Here is a 16,226-nt window from a genome sequence, read left to right on the forward strand (position 1 = left end):
TTGGTCTGCATGGCTGTTGTCCCAGAAGGAAGCCTCTTCTAAAGATGATACACAAGAAATCTTGCAAACAGTTTGCTGAAGACAAGCAGACTAAGGAGAAAGATTACTGGTACCATGTCCTGTGTCCCATAAGACCAATATACACTTATTTGGTTCAGATGGAGTCAAGCATGTGTGGCGGCAACCAGGTGAGGAGTACAAAGACAAGTGTGTCTTGTCTACAGTCAAGCATGGTGGTGGGAGTGTAATGGTCTGGGCGTGCTGCCGGCACTGGGAGCTACAGTTCATTGAGGGAACTATGAATGCCATCATGTACTGTGACATACTGAAGCAGAGCATGATCCCACCCTTCGGAGACTGGGCAGTATTCCAACATAATAACGACCCCAAACACACCTCCAAGACAATCATTGCCTTGCTAAAGAAGCTGAAGGTAAAGGTGATGGACTGGCCAAGCATGTCTCCAGACCTAGACCCTATTGAACATCTGTATGGCATCTTTGGGCGCAATTTGGACATCCACTTAGGGGTGTACTCACTTTTGTTGCCAAAGGTTTAGACATTAATTAGTGTGTTGAGTTATTTTGAGGGGACAGATAATTTACACTGTTATACAGGCTGTACACTTACTACTTTACATTGTAGCAGAGTGTCATTTATTCAGCGTTGTCACATGAAAAGATATAATAAAATATTTACAAAAATGTGAGGGGTGTACTCACTTTTGTGAGATGTGAAATACTGTATACCAAAAAACAAAATTTGCCAAAAAAGAAAACATTGAGCACTGTTAATTAAAAGGTTTGTGTTACGACAAAAACTTTTTTCGAGGTGGGGGTCCACAATTCTGGTACATTATGTCAAAGGGTTCTACGGTAAAAATGAATTGGTAACCCCTACTCTACTAGATAGAGGCCATTCTGCCCATTTCATAACTACAAGGATAGTGTTTATAAGTTAATAACTTAATATCATATAAATACATATATTTTTAGGTATACATATGTTTAGCATACAAATTAAAATATATGTCATAAACTACTTAATTACTATCCCTGAAGTATATTTTTGCAACATTATTAAAAACACTGTCAAGAACAAGAAACATGGAATTCAAGAAAATATAACCATAATTTTTCATAATTTCTGTACTCTTCCAGATGCATGTACAGAGGTCAGACCAGTGACTGCGGTCCCTAAAACTTATCAGAAAGTTCACCTATGCTGCCAATTGTAGTCTAGTACATTAATACTTCATAAACTGACAATAGTTTAGCAGAACAAGCACATGACTACAGGATAAGAAGGGGTTAAGCCAGGTTTACTAATGCTGCCAACAATTTACTGGAGGAGCATGCAACAGATACGTGTTCCTGGCATTCATAATGTTCTTATTGTACAAGTGCCCTCCACTGCATAGCACTTGTTGTACACACAGAAAGGGCTGGTTACCCAAAACATTTGTATATTCCTCCAATAAACTCTGGACAGCACTACTGCACCTAGCTTAAAGGGACACTCCACTGCCCAAATACAAAATAAAAAAAAACACTGTTTAGTATACACCCCAAATAAAAAAACATGCATGCATTTAATTATGTATTTTTTTTTATTGGGGTTATACTAAGGACTGAGCCAGTTGTACATGTTGTGATCAAAACAAAACGTAAACAAAAACTGGAATTTGCACTATACGTCTGTTCAAGCGTAATTCACCTTTTTCATATTAGGTGCAACGACACTTATTATATATCATATTGTTCAGGAGAAACATGGATTTCATTTCACACTATTTATTTATATATGAAACATAATTCATATTCCAAAATCTAAAAAAAAAAAGTGAGAAATTAAGATTTTTTTAAAAATTTGTTTAATTCTGCGTGGCATTTTAACTGTAAATGTCATAATATTGTTAGCTTTTACTGCATTTAAATGCACATACTATTATTCATCAAAGCGTCACGAGTACAACAGCATCCCCCATGTACAGGTTTTTTTGGTGTGTTGGAAAGTTACAGGGTCAAATATAGCATGTTTAATTTTTCAGTATATACACATTGAAATTTGCCAGATTGGATATGTTGCCTTTGAGACTGTATCGTAGCCCAGGAATGAGAATTACCCCTATGATGGCATACCATTTACAAAAGTAGACAACCCAGGGTATTCAATATGGAGTATGTCCAGTCTTTTTTAGTAGCCACTTAGTCACAAACACTGGCCAAAATAAGCATTTATATTTGTTTCTGTGTTAAAAATCTAAAAAACAATTATGAACGCTAACTTTGGCGAAAGACCTGAATAGGTCGAAACATTGATCGTTCATTTTCTGCACAAATAAACCTGAAACACAATATTAAGTCCAGGAGTGCACCTTCATTTTTATTGATTTATATGCATCGCGGGTCTGCACCCTGGCGGAAACATTTTGTCTATACTTATAGGAAGAGTGCCAAACTTACCATTATTTATATATATATATATATATATATATATATATATATATATATATGATCTAATGAGAAAGGCTGCTCTCCGGACTTTAAAACTTGAGTTTATTGTAATCAATTAAAAATTGCGACCAACCTTTCGGTCCCTGCTCGGGACCTTCTTCAGGGTCAAATTTAATTTGACCCTGAAGAAAGTCCTGAGCGGGGACCAAAACGTTGGTCGCAATTTTTAATTGATTACAATAAACTCAAGTTTTAAAGTCCGGAGAGCAGCCTTTCTCATTGGATCATCTATCTATTTGGAGCCTTGGTCTTGCGCCCGGCGTTGGTATACTATAAATGTGAGTGCTGGGGATCCACATTAATTTTATATATATATATATATAAATATATATATATATAAATAAATAAATGTAAATTTTTTTAATTAATTTTACATTTTTAAAATGTATTTTTATTTACTTATTATTCATATTTTACAATAATATATATGTGTGTGTGTGTGTGTGTAATTTAATTCTAAGTGTATCTTTACCTTAATATATGTATGTATTAATATAAAAATACTTAGTATGACATTATATATATATATATAATTATATTTTGATTTATAAAACTTTGTATTTTTTTATTTTACAGATGCAGGGAGACTGCCTGTCAGTTTAGGCAGTCCCCCAGCAGGCAGATGCATGGGCGGCTATTGCGGCCATGTGACCGCTCTTCCAGACCGATCACATGGCTCGCAGGGGCCTAATTTGCAGAGGGGGGTACTGTCTGGGCTGTCAGGCAGTCCTTCCAGACCGGGAGGAACTCCAATCGACGGTGGGGGAGCAGCAGAGATTGGGTAAGTAATAAGGACAGCGAGGACGTTCTATGCAGCGTTTAGAGCCACCCTAAAAATGACAGCATAGAACGCCCGCTGCAGATCTCCTGTCTGCAACCCTTGCAAGCCCTCCCCTTCTAACCCCTCCCAGACTTTCTGTGGCTGTAAAATTACAATCTCAACGCAGCTCAATGAGCAGTCTTTGCAAGGCATGTGCTCTGGGCAAATGCTGCCTCTTGAGTTTAGCTCCGTTCAGCTAAATAACCTGGAAGTAACAGGACTTGTTTGCTTGAAAGCCAGAGGGTGTAACCATGCTAATTTATCAAAGTGACTTCTATGGGGGGCGTGTCCTGGAAGCCGAGCGCACCGGCCGCATGTGCTAGGAGCTCCGCTCAAACCGGCTTCAAACGAGCAATTAACCCGGCGATAACGGCGAAATCCAGCGCCCACCGCAGCCATGTCGCAGCCTAAAAGCAAGCGGACGACTGACAAGGCTGAAAAAGCAAATTTCTTTGCGGCAAGAGCCGGTCACGGCAAAAACTGGCAGCCGCCAGACCAGGCCCAAGATGGCGCCGACAGCGACCAGGAGGCTGTTACACACACCCTGGTAGGAGAACCCCCACTCACCAACAGCATAATGAAAAACTTGCTGGAAGAAATGTCTGACAAACTCCTCCAGAAGCTAGACACTGCACTGAAAGACCTCAAGAAAGAGGTGCAAGATCTAGGACACAGAACGTCCCAAGCAGAAAACTAAATGGAGGACATTTCAGAAGCCCATAATGCACTGGCGGACAAAGTGGAAGGGCTAGCTGCACAGGTACTGGCGCAAGACACCAAGATAGCAGACATGGAGGATCGCGCCCGCAGGAACAATCTGAGAATCAGGGGTATCCCTGAGACGGTGGGCACTGCTGATCTTACCGCACACACCACGGGCTTACTACGACACTTAGCTCCTGATTTGCCTGCAGATGTGCTCCTCCTGGACAGGATCCACCGCACGGCAAGGCCTACATTTTTACCACCAGACACCCCGAGAGATGTACTCGTGAGACTCCACTACTTTCACGCCAAGGAGGTCATCTTGGCGGCCAACAGAGCTGGAAAACCACTACCTGCTGAATTCACAAACCATACAATTTTTGCAGACATCTCAGCCTACACTCTAAAAAGAAGGAGAGATTTCAGATCAATCACAGTGTCGCTGAGGGACCACAAACTGCCGTATAGATGGGGCTACCCCACCAAACTACTTGTCACCAGAGGAGGGAAAACGACGGCAATTGCTACTCCAGAAGAAGGGGAGAGGATCCTAAAGACATGGGACATTGCTCCGACGATAGTTCCACCTACAACAAGAGACGGGTCCAGAATCGCCCCGGAATGGAGAAAGGCAAAAAAGAAATAAGAACGAGACACCATGGACTATAGGCCGCCACGGCCTTAAACACTCCGCTTGACAGACAGACTCTGTGCAACCAGCTGGGTAATGTACCGTTTTGGTAACGGGGAGGAATATGTAAAATATAGCAGGGTATGGGGGAGGCCCAGGAACCTAAGCGGCTACTACGGCTACTTTAGGAATATACTCCTCTTGAAAGGGCTCTCCCGAAAAGGAGTCGCCCATGCACTTCTCTCTTCAGCCACAAAAAAAACAAAAAAACAAAACGCTTTAAAGATAGGCACATTATGAGAGGGACACAGAGATACGTAGAGAAGGATCTGTACAAACAGGGGAAAGACAATCAAATACAAAAAAAAATAAAAAATGAATAAATAAACAGAGGGAAAAAAAATATATATATATATAAATAAATAATAAAAAAAAAAAAAAAAAAAACATGCAACAGGGTTACATACGGTTACACATAACTCAGAAGCACATGAGGGAGGGAGCTCCCACAGGACGAGAGGTTGTTACCTCTACCCCCAAGGCACGTCCACGCAGTGCCTAGCCATAAGGGTGGCATACGTAGTATCAGTTCAGAATTGTTTGTATTATATGTTATTGATTATTATCTGTTATGTTTATTATGTTAATGTGACTGCACACTTCATGGGGCATATGGGTGGCCCCAAACCACTCCTCCAGGGTAGCAAACAAACAAATTATGCTAGACACGACAAACGCCCTCACACTCCACTCAGGGGAAGCTCACGAAACACTATGAGGACCACCCTGCTCAGCTTGACTTGGCTGGGAAGAGCAGGGACCCTCGCACAAATATTCACTCCAAAGAGTAACACACAACCTCGCACACGACAACCACCGTGAGGATATGTACATATAACGTAAGGGGACTGAATGTCCCTGCAAAGAGACACCTCCTCACCCGCGACCTCCGTGCTGCTCGCACTGACGTCCTCTGCCTACAAGAGACACACTATCGCACAGGCGACTTTACCAACACGCTGCTTACAGACTTCCCACATCAGTTCCACTCCACGTCTAGTACGAAATCAAAAGGTGCTTCCATCCTGATAAGCAAGGAGATTAAATTCTCCCTACATAACCAGGACATTGACTCCAACGGCAGATATGTCATAGTGTCTGGGACGCTAAATGACATGGAGTACACGATTGCAAACATCTACTCGCCCAATACCAACCAGCGGAATTTTCTGCACCACATCCTCCACAAATTAGCAAACATACAATATGGCATCACGATACTATGCGGGGACTTTAATCACGTCCTAGACCCAAAACTAGACACTACCCTATCTATACACAGCCGCAGACACCGTCCACTAAAAAGACAAAGCAAGGCCATACAAAAACTCTTACACACACACACCACTTTTATGACGCCTGGAGACTCGCTCACCCTACCGAAAGAAACTACACCCACTACTCCCCAGTACATAACTCCTATTCCAGGATTGATCACTTCCTGATATCCGGCTCACATCTCAACCAAATACAGTTATGTGACATAGGCCAAATAACGTGGTCGGATCACGCACCGGTTACGCTAGAGCTCAAAGATAGTTACGACTTCAGACGCCGAAGCCCCTGGAAAATAAATGACTCATTACTGCAGGACAGGAGATTTACAGAGGAACTTACTGCGGAGTTACGGGATTACTTCGCGAACAATGACACAGGAGACATAGCCGCCACAACGGTGTGGCAAGCCCATAAGGCAGTCATGAGGGGCCTATTAATAAGAAGAGCAGCGTTTGTAAAGAAATCCACACAAACACAACTCAAGGCTTGGCAGAAGGAATTATACGATCTAAACACGCAAAACCAGATCTCACCGACAGACACAGCAAAACACCGCATAACCCACATATCGAGGCTCATACACCAACAAGCTATAGATCAAGTTAACAGGCATATGACCAAGCTAAACGCAACGCACTATGTCCAAGGCAACAAGGCTAGCAAATTGTTAGCACTTCGCCTAAAAATCAGACAATCGAACCAAAAAATACACCACGTCATAGACCAGGAAGGGAAAAAAGCTTCGACTCCGAAAGATATCAGCGATGTATTCGCCCAATATTACTCGGACTTATACAACCTTAAAGACAACGCCTCCACCACACAACCGACTGAACAGGGTATAGCAGACTACCTAGACAGGACACAACTCCCGTCGCTAACACAATCACAACAAGACACACTCAACAACCCGATCACGTGTCGGGAAATGATAAACGCAATAGACTCACTGCCAAATGGGAAATCCCCGGGCCCGGACGGATACTATAAAAAATTTAGAGACACGTTAGCGCCTCACCTGGTCAAAACCTTCAATGAGGCAATCACCGCCCAGTCCCTACCCAGGGAAATCCTACTAGCACACATAGTGACGCTGCCGAAACCAAACAAGACTCCGACAACACCACAGAACTTTAGGCCCATATCACTTCTAAACACAGACGCTAAATTGCTCGCGAAAATATATGCCACGAGACTAGGATCGGTAATACCGCACATTATACACAACGACCAGGTGGGATTCGTTAAAGGGAGGCAGGGATCGGACAACACCAGGAAGGTCATAACTCTATTGCATAAAATACGCACTCAGGACAAAGGGGGGATCCTGGTCTCCCTGGATGCAGAAAAGGCCTTTGACCGTCTGCACTGGGGATTCCTCCACAGGGTTCTGGAAAAGTTCGGGGTCCCGGAGGCGGTGGCGGCAGTGATAAAAGCCTTGTATAGCGCGCCGACGGCGCAGGTACTGAACTCTGGATTTCTGTCAGAGCCCTTTAAGCTCACCAACGGGACTAGGCAAGGATGCCCTCTGTCCCCGCTGCTGTATGTGCTGGCACTAGAACCCCTGGCGATAAACATTAGGGCGAACACCTCCATACATGGGGTGAGAGTGGGAAGCAATGAACACAAGGCCAACCTATTCGCAGACGACATTCTACTCACACTCACACAACCCCAGGTGTCACTACCAAATCTGCTGCACGAGATCCACAGATATGGAGACCAGTCATACTACAAGCTGAATGTCACAAAGACGCAGGCAATGGGGGTGGGGATACCAGGCCATATCGCTGCACAATTAAAAGCCACGTTCCCACTGGATTGGAGAGATGATTATCTCACTTTCCTGGGCCTCAGGATCACAAAGACGATAGCTGGACTCCATGAACACAACTACGGAAAACTCAGAAGGGACATAATAGACACCCTACAAACATGGGAGGGCAAATACCTATCATGGGTGGGTAGGATAGCAGCCATAAAAATGATGGTGATGCCTAAACTACAATATCTATTCCGTACGTTACAGATCCCACTCCCCAAAATATTCCTACAAAAACTACAACAAATCCTAAATAGATTCGTCTGGGCGAACCGAAAAATTAGAGTAGCAGAAAAAATACTGCGCAAACCGGTGACGGAAGGGGGCTTGGGGCTGCCAGATGTAGGCGCATACTACAGGGCGACCCTCCTAGCTACAATGGTGCAAGCACACAAGGCAGACGACAGGCCGCAGTGGGTGGACATCGAATCGATATGGGCATGCCCAAAAGGGATACACCACCTATTCTGGATACCCCACCACATGCGCCCACTACCCAAAGAGGTTCCCGACACCACCTCACTACTATTGAGAACATGGGACACAACCAAACGCCTTGTAGGATACGATAAACAGTGGTCACTAGCAACCCCGATTCAGAGCATACATATAGCCAACCCCACATTCAATTATAAACCGTGGGAAAAAGGGGGATGCTCATTAGTCAAACACTTATATCAAAATGGCACATTAATGCAATTCCCGGACTTACAGAACAGGTACGACCTACCACCCCAATCGCTGTTTTCATATCTCTAACTCAAGTCACTCCTAGAAAATGACACAGGGGTAACCACACCAAAGAAAGCACAGGGTATTGAAAGAATGTGCATAGCCAGAACGACACCGCGAAAGTTAATCTCGACCATATACAAAGCGATGACTGACCCACTAGACGAAAATAGGGAGAAATTCCAGGAGGCATGGCAAATAGATATAGGCAAAACACTAACAAACGAACACTGGCAGCATGCATTTACAGCACACAAAGGCAGATCCAGATGCGCTTCCCACCTGGAGTTGTTGCGCAAAATACACTACAGATGGTACATGGTGCCGGTTCGGCTTGCGACTATATACCCCCACACATCGGTGAACTGCTGGAGATGCGGGAGGGAGAAAGGCACGATGTACCACATATGGTGGACGTGCCCCCGTATCAAAGATTACTGGGTAGCGGTAGGCAACATACTTTCCACAGCCCTGCACCAACCTATCAAACTGGAGCCCGAGTGTGGAATCCTTTTCATGACCCTGGACAGGTTTCCCAAACCCCAGGCATTTACAATGTTCCACATACTAATAGCCGCAAATTTACACATAGCAAAGGCGTGGAAGCAAACAGACGCCCCAGATATAGACACAGTGATAAAACAAACCACAATGAACATAGACTATGAAACAAGGATACACACAGGGCACAATGTGCAAGAGTACAGAATAAACGCCAAAAGCGAATGGGATAGGTCCCTGGAGGTGTTTAATAAAGGACAAGGGAAAGGGACAAGTCATAAGCTGCTCCAGTAAACAGAAAGGATAGCAGATGGAGGTACCAGAGCGCACCCAAGACAGCCCACACTAACCATGAGGGAAAGACCAGGGGAATGGACACCCATGATGTATATAGTTGTGTCGAAAGACACCCATAATGTATATAGTTGTGCTGGGGACACCCCACGCTTACGGGGGAGACAGTAAACCTACCTAATAACCACCAAGTTAGAGAGACAACCATTAACAAAATGATTGAGCAACATGATGAAGCTGAGCAAGCCAGTAAGCTCCAGGGACATACCAGGAATTCTCTCTCGGGTGGAAAAAGGAACGTGACTAGGTTCCCCCCCCCACCCCCCTCACCCTCCCCCCTTGCCCCCTTCCCTATCTAACATCCCCCCACCCCCCCCCTACAAAAGAGCACTTACGCCAACTAAACACCTGAGGCCCTAACGGCACATCCCCAGCCTGAGAGACTCCTCTGAGGGAGCCAATACAGTCAACAAGGGTAACACCGCACTTGCATATGATAAGGGATACGTAAGAAGAAAGGGATAGCAGGATATGTGCACTATATGGATGTAAAACCGGTCAGATACCTACATCCCACCCCTCCTTTTGAACATAAAAAGTGTCAATTGGAAAAATAGAAAGTGTATCATAGATAAGCCGCAAGCAACTGTTGGCAATTTGGGTGATTGCAAACGATGTGAATCTGAAAATGTAACTATGCACAAATGTCTTATTGCTATATTCCCCTTCCCCGCTTTCTTTTTGTACCCCAAAACGAATAAAAATTGTCAAATTGAAAAAAAAAAAAAAAAAAGTGACTTCTATTGAAATCTGCACTTTTTGTAAAATAAAAAAATAGGAAATTTTCCTCACACATAAAGCTTTTCTGCAAGCTTAAAGCGGCACTGTCATGCTGAATCCCGTTCTTTTTTTAACCCCCCTCCCGCCGCCACTACATCCAATTGACCACTTAGTCACCCCCAAATGCCCCTAAGCCCCCCAGATTACCTATTTATTAATCTGTTCAGTTCAGTTTGTTACAAGGAGGGAGCTACCGGCACGCAGCTCTCTCCTTGTAATATGTAAAGATAGAAGCGGCAGGGAGCAGTGCTCCCCACCACTTCATAAGCCCCCCAGGTCCCCCCCTCACTCTATGGGGGTCAATATGACTCGCTATACCGCGAGTAGGGGCATGTCCACTAAACAGTGAGCAGCCAGTGCCCATAATGATAATGAGGGGGGGGGCACCAACTGTCCTCCCCCCCATCCCCCAACCCTGGGCGGCGGGTGGGGGCCCTAAATAAAATAACCCCCCCCTCCATCAAAGGTGACTAGGGGTCCCCAAGCCCCTAGTCACCCACCCCCCACTCAAATAAAAAAGCCCCTACCTACCCCCCTCACACTAAAAAGTAGTGAGGGGGAAATAAAATTACTACCCTGTAAAGTAAAATTAAACTTACCATTCAACGTCTTCTTTTTTCTGAAATCTTCATTATGGCCCCCACCCGCCACCCAGGGGTGGGGGCCGGAGAGGGGGAGGACAGTAGGTACCCCCCTCATTATCTTTATGGCTCCCACCCGCCGCCCAGGGGTGGGGGCCGAAGAAGGGGAGGACAGTAGGTCCCCCCTCGTTATCTTTATGGCCCCCACCCGCTGCTCAGGGGTGGGGGCTGGGGGGGGAGGACAGTAGGTCCCCCCCCCCTTCATTATCATTATGGCCCCCACCCAACGCGCAGGGGTGGGGGCCGGGGGGAGGACAGTAGGTCCCCCCCTCATTATCTTTATGGCCCCCACCCACCGCTCAGGGGTGGGGGCCGGGGACAATAGGTCTCCCCCTTATTTTACTTTAGGGCCCCCACCCTTCGCCAATAGGTTTTAACACTGGTGAGACCTCACTTGGAGTATTGTACGTATCTTCAGAAGTATATTGATACTTTAGAGAGAGTTCTGAGAAGGGCTACTAAACTGGTTCATGGATTGCAGGATAAAACTTACCAGGAAAGGTTAAAGGATCTTAACATGTATAGCTTGGAGGAAAGACGAAACAGGGGGGATATGATAGAAACATTTAAATACATAAAGGGAATCAACACAGTAAAGGAGGAGACTATATTTAAAAGAAGAAAAACTAACACAACAAGAGGGGCAATATTGGGCAGACTAGATTCTTATCTGCTGTTCCATTCTATGTTTCACTTCTAGTGCCATAACCATTACAGTAGGCTGTTGTGGTTATAGTGCTTGGAGTGTTCCTTTAAATTTTGCTGCTATGGGAGTCAGAATTCTTTATTAATATTATATCCATTTATATAATGGCCCCAAGACAAGGTGCTGCAGCAACTAAAGAAAGTTAATATAAACAAAGCTCCAGGGCCTGACGGTATCCATCCACGTGTACTTAAGGAACTAAGTGTAGAAATAAGTGAACCTCTGTTTTTAATCTTTCAAGATTCTTTTCTTTCAGGAAGTGTTCCGGAGGATTGGAGGAAGGCAGATGTGGTTCCTATATTCAAAAAGGGTTCAAAATCCTTGCCTGGAAATTATAGACCTGTGAGCTTAACTTCTGTGGCTGGTAAAATATTTGAAAGATTATTAAAGGACCACTCTAGTGCCAGTAAAACATACTCGTTTTCCTGGCACTAGAGTGCCCTGAGGGTGTTTAAAACTTACCTTTTTCCAGCGGTGGGCGGAGAGCTCTCCTCCTATGATCCTCCTCTTCTCCTCTTCTCCTCCCCGTCGGCTGAATGCGCACGCGCGGCAAGAGCTGCGGGCGCATTCAGCCGGTCACATAGGAAAGCATTCATAATGCTTTCCTATGGACGCTTGCGTGCTCTCACTGTGATTTTCACAGTGAGAATCACGCAAGCGCCTCTAGCGGCTGTCAGTGAGACAGCCACTAGAGGAAATAGGGGAAGGCTTAACCCATTCACAAACATAGCAGCAGAGGCAGCTCTCTAATTAGGCGGTTTAGGCGGCCGCCTAAGGCCTCGCGCTGTGTGGGGCCTCGCGGCCGCCTAAACCGCCATAGGGCAGACTGACATGTCGGGTCCTTGAGGACCCGACACAGGAGGGGGCCCGGCGGCTTCCCCTGTATGCCGCCGGGTGCGAGGCCCCTCCTGTCAGTCTGACCGGGAGAGCCAGCCTTCAGTCTGCAGCTCCGCCGGGTGTGAGCTGCAGACTGAAGTGTCTCGCGATCTCTAGCCAATCAGAGCGTTGCCGCGGGTTACCACGGCAACGCTCTGACTGAAGATCGCGAGACACTTCACCATGTGGTCTGCAGCTCTGCATCCGGCAGAGCTGCAGATCGCAGAGCCAACTGGACCACCAGGGAGTTTGACTGCCACCACTGGACCACCAGGGAGTCTGACACCACTGGACCACCAGGGAAAAAGGTACCTGCCAGCCCACCTGTCACCCCATCTGCCACCCCCTCACCCTGTCACCCCCCTCACTCAGTCACCCCATCTGTCACCCCACCTGTCACCCCCCTCACCCAGTCACCCCATCTGTCACCCCCCTCACCCTGCCACCCCATCTGCCACCCCTCACCCAGTCACCCCATCTGTCACCATGCCTCCCCACCTGTCACCCTATCTGTTGCCCCCCTCACCCTGTCACCCCATCTGCCACCCTGCCACCCCCTCACCCTGCCACCCCACCTGTCACCCCATCTGTCACCCCTCACCCTGTCACCCCATCTGCCACCCTGTCACCCCATCTGCCACCCAGTCACCCCATCTGTAACCCTGCCACCCCACCAGTCACCCCATTTGTCACCCTGCCACCCCCTCACCCTGTCACCCCACCCTGCCACCCCCTCACCCAGTCACCCCATCTGTCACCATGCCACCCCACCTGTCACCCCCTCACCCTGTCACCCCATTTGCCACCCTGCCACCACCCTCACCCAGTCACCCCATCTGTCACCCTGCCACCCCACCTGTCACCCCCTCACCCTGTCACCCCATCTGCCACCCCCTCACCCTGTCACCCTGCCACCCCACCTGTCACCCCCCTCACCCTGTCACCCCATCTGCCACCCCCTCACCCAGTCACCCCATCTGTAACCCAGCCACCCCACCTATCACCCTCTCACCCTGTCACCCCATCTGCCACCCCTTCACCCTGTCGCCCCATCTGCCACATCCCTCACCCAGTCACCCCATCTGTCAACCAGACACCCCACCTGTCACCCCCCCTCACTCAGCCACCCCACCTGTCACCCCCTCACTCAGCCACCCCACTTGTCACTCTCCCCACCCAGCCACCCCACCTGTCACCCTCCTAAACCAGTCACACCACCTCACACTGTTAACTCCCTCCCCCTGCCACCCACCTGTCACCCCCTCACTTTGTCACCCCCCCTCACCCTACCACCCCACCTGTCACCCCCCCTCACCCTGTCACACCACTCACCCTGCAAACACCCCACCTGTCACCCCATCTGCGACCCCCTCACCCAGTCACCCCATCTGTAACCCTGCCACCCCCTCACTCAGCCACCCCACCTATCACCCCCTCACCCTGTCACCCCACCCTGCCACCCCCTCACCCTGTTGCAACATCTGCCACCCCCCTCACCCAGTCACCCCATCTGTCACCCAGCCACCCCACCTGTTACCCCCTTCACTCGGCCACCCCACCTGTCACTCTCCCCACCCAGCCATCCTACCTGCCGCCCTCCTAACCCAGTCACACCACCTCACACTGTCACCTCCCTCCCCCTGCCACCCACCTGTCACTCCTCTCTCACCCTGCCACCCCACCTGTCACCCCCTCACTTTGTCACCCCCTCACCCTGCCACCCCCTCACTTTGTCACCCCCTCACCTTGCCACCCCCCTGTCACCCCCTCTCACCATGCCACCCCACTGTCACCTCCTCTCACCATGTCACCCCCTCTTACTCTGTCACCCACCCTGTGACCCCCCACTGTCACCCCCCTTACGCTGTCACCTCATCCTGTCACCCCACCTCACCCTACCACCCCACCTGTCACCCCCTCACCCTGTCACCCCCTCACCCTGTCACACCCCTCACCCTGCAACCCTCACCCCCCTCACCCTGTCACACCCCTCACCCTGCAACCACCCCACCTGTCACCCCCCTCACCCTGTCGCCTCCCTCACCCTGTCACCCCACCTGTCACCCCTCTCACCCTGCCACCCCACCTATCACCCAGCAAACCCATCTGTCACCCCACCTGTCACACCCTCTCACCCTGCCACCCCACCTGTAACCTTCCTCACCCATTCTCAACATGCCACATCACCTGTCACCTCCCTCTCACCCCCTCTCACCTTGTCACCCCCTCACCCTGTTACCTCCCTGTCACCCCTTCTCACCCAACCTGTCACCCCCCCACCCTGTCACCCCACCTCTTACTCTGTCACCTCACCCTGCCACTCCCCAAACAATATGTCACCCCCTCTCAACCTGTCACCCCACCTCACATTGTCAGCCCCTAACACTATGTCATCCCCTCTCACCATGTCACTCCACCTCAAATTGTCAGCCCCTAACACTGTCACCCCCTCTCACCAAGTCACCCCCTCTCACCAAGTCACCCCACCTCACATTATGTCACCCCACCTCACATTATGTCACCCCACCTCACATAATGTCACCCCACCACACACTGTCACCCCACCACACAGTCACCCCACCTCACACTGTCAGCCCTTAACACTATGTCACCCCACCTCACATTCTTTCAGCCCCTCACACTCTGTCACCCCCTCACACTCTGTCACCCCATCACACTCTGTCACCCCCCTCTCACAGTAATGTCACCCCCTCTTACTCTGTTACCCCCTACACAATGTCACCCTCCCTCTCACACTAGGTCTCCCCCCTCTCACAGTAGGTCTCCCTCTCACACACTAGGTCTCTCACCTCTCACATTATGCCACCCCATCCCACTCTCACCCCCTACACAATGTCACCCTCCCTCTCACACTAGGTCTCCCCCCTCACACACTAGGTCACCCTCCTGTCACCCCCTCTTACTCTGTCACCCACCCTGTGACCCCCCCACACTGTCACCCACCCGTACTCTGTCACCTCACCCTGTCGCTCCCCACACACTGTCACCCCACCTCACACTTTCACCCCCTCACACTAAGTCACCCACCCTCTTATTCTGTCACCCACCCTCTTACTCTGACACCCCCCTCTTACTCTGTTATCCACCTTCACTATGTCACCCTCCCTCTCACTCTGTCAACCCCTCTCACTCTGTCACACCCCTTTACTAATGTAACCCTCTCACACTGTCACCACCCCTCACACTATGTCATTTCCCCCACACACTCTGCCACCACTCTCTAGGCACACTGACACCCCTCCATACACACGGTCTCTCCCTCCGCACACACGGGCACCTCCCTTCATTCTCACTGTCAACCCTCAACACTCTGGCACCCACCTCCATACACTTTGGCACCCTCCTGCTCTTTTACACTCACCCTGCCACAGTTACCCCTTTACTCACCCCGTCTCCCCCTGAAGGCAATAATTATACACACTGTCATAAAATAGCTCCGCCATAAACTCAGTGCCAAAGGCCACAGGCAGTACACAAACATACACATGCTCAGAGAAACATACATACATATACAAGGATACTCCCTGCCAGACACACATTCTCAGGCACACAGAGGTAGACAATGCAACAATGTATACATAGACTAGCTCTCTATATCCAGTGCTGCAAGCTCCCTCTTCAATATATCTACAGCTTCTTATACACACAAATCAACTGCTATTTTTTTCAATAATGGTGTTAGTGGGGGGCCTCATGTATGAGTCTCGCCTAAGGCCTCGCCAAGTCTAGAGCCGCCACTGCATAGCAGTTACTCTGAAACTGCTATGTTTATGAAAAAATGGG

The sequence above is a fragment of the Pelobates fuscus genome, chromosome 1 (genome assembly GCF_036172605.1).
Source record: "Pelobates fuscus isolate aPelFus1 chromosome 1, aPelFus1.pri, whole genome shotgun sequence".
NCBI lineage: Eukaryota > Metazoa > Chordata > Amphibia > Anura > Pelobatidae > Pelobates > Pelobates fuscus.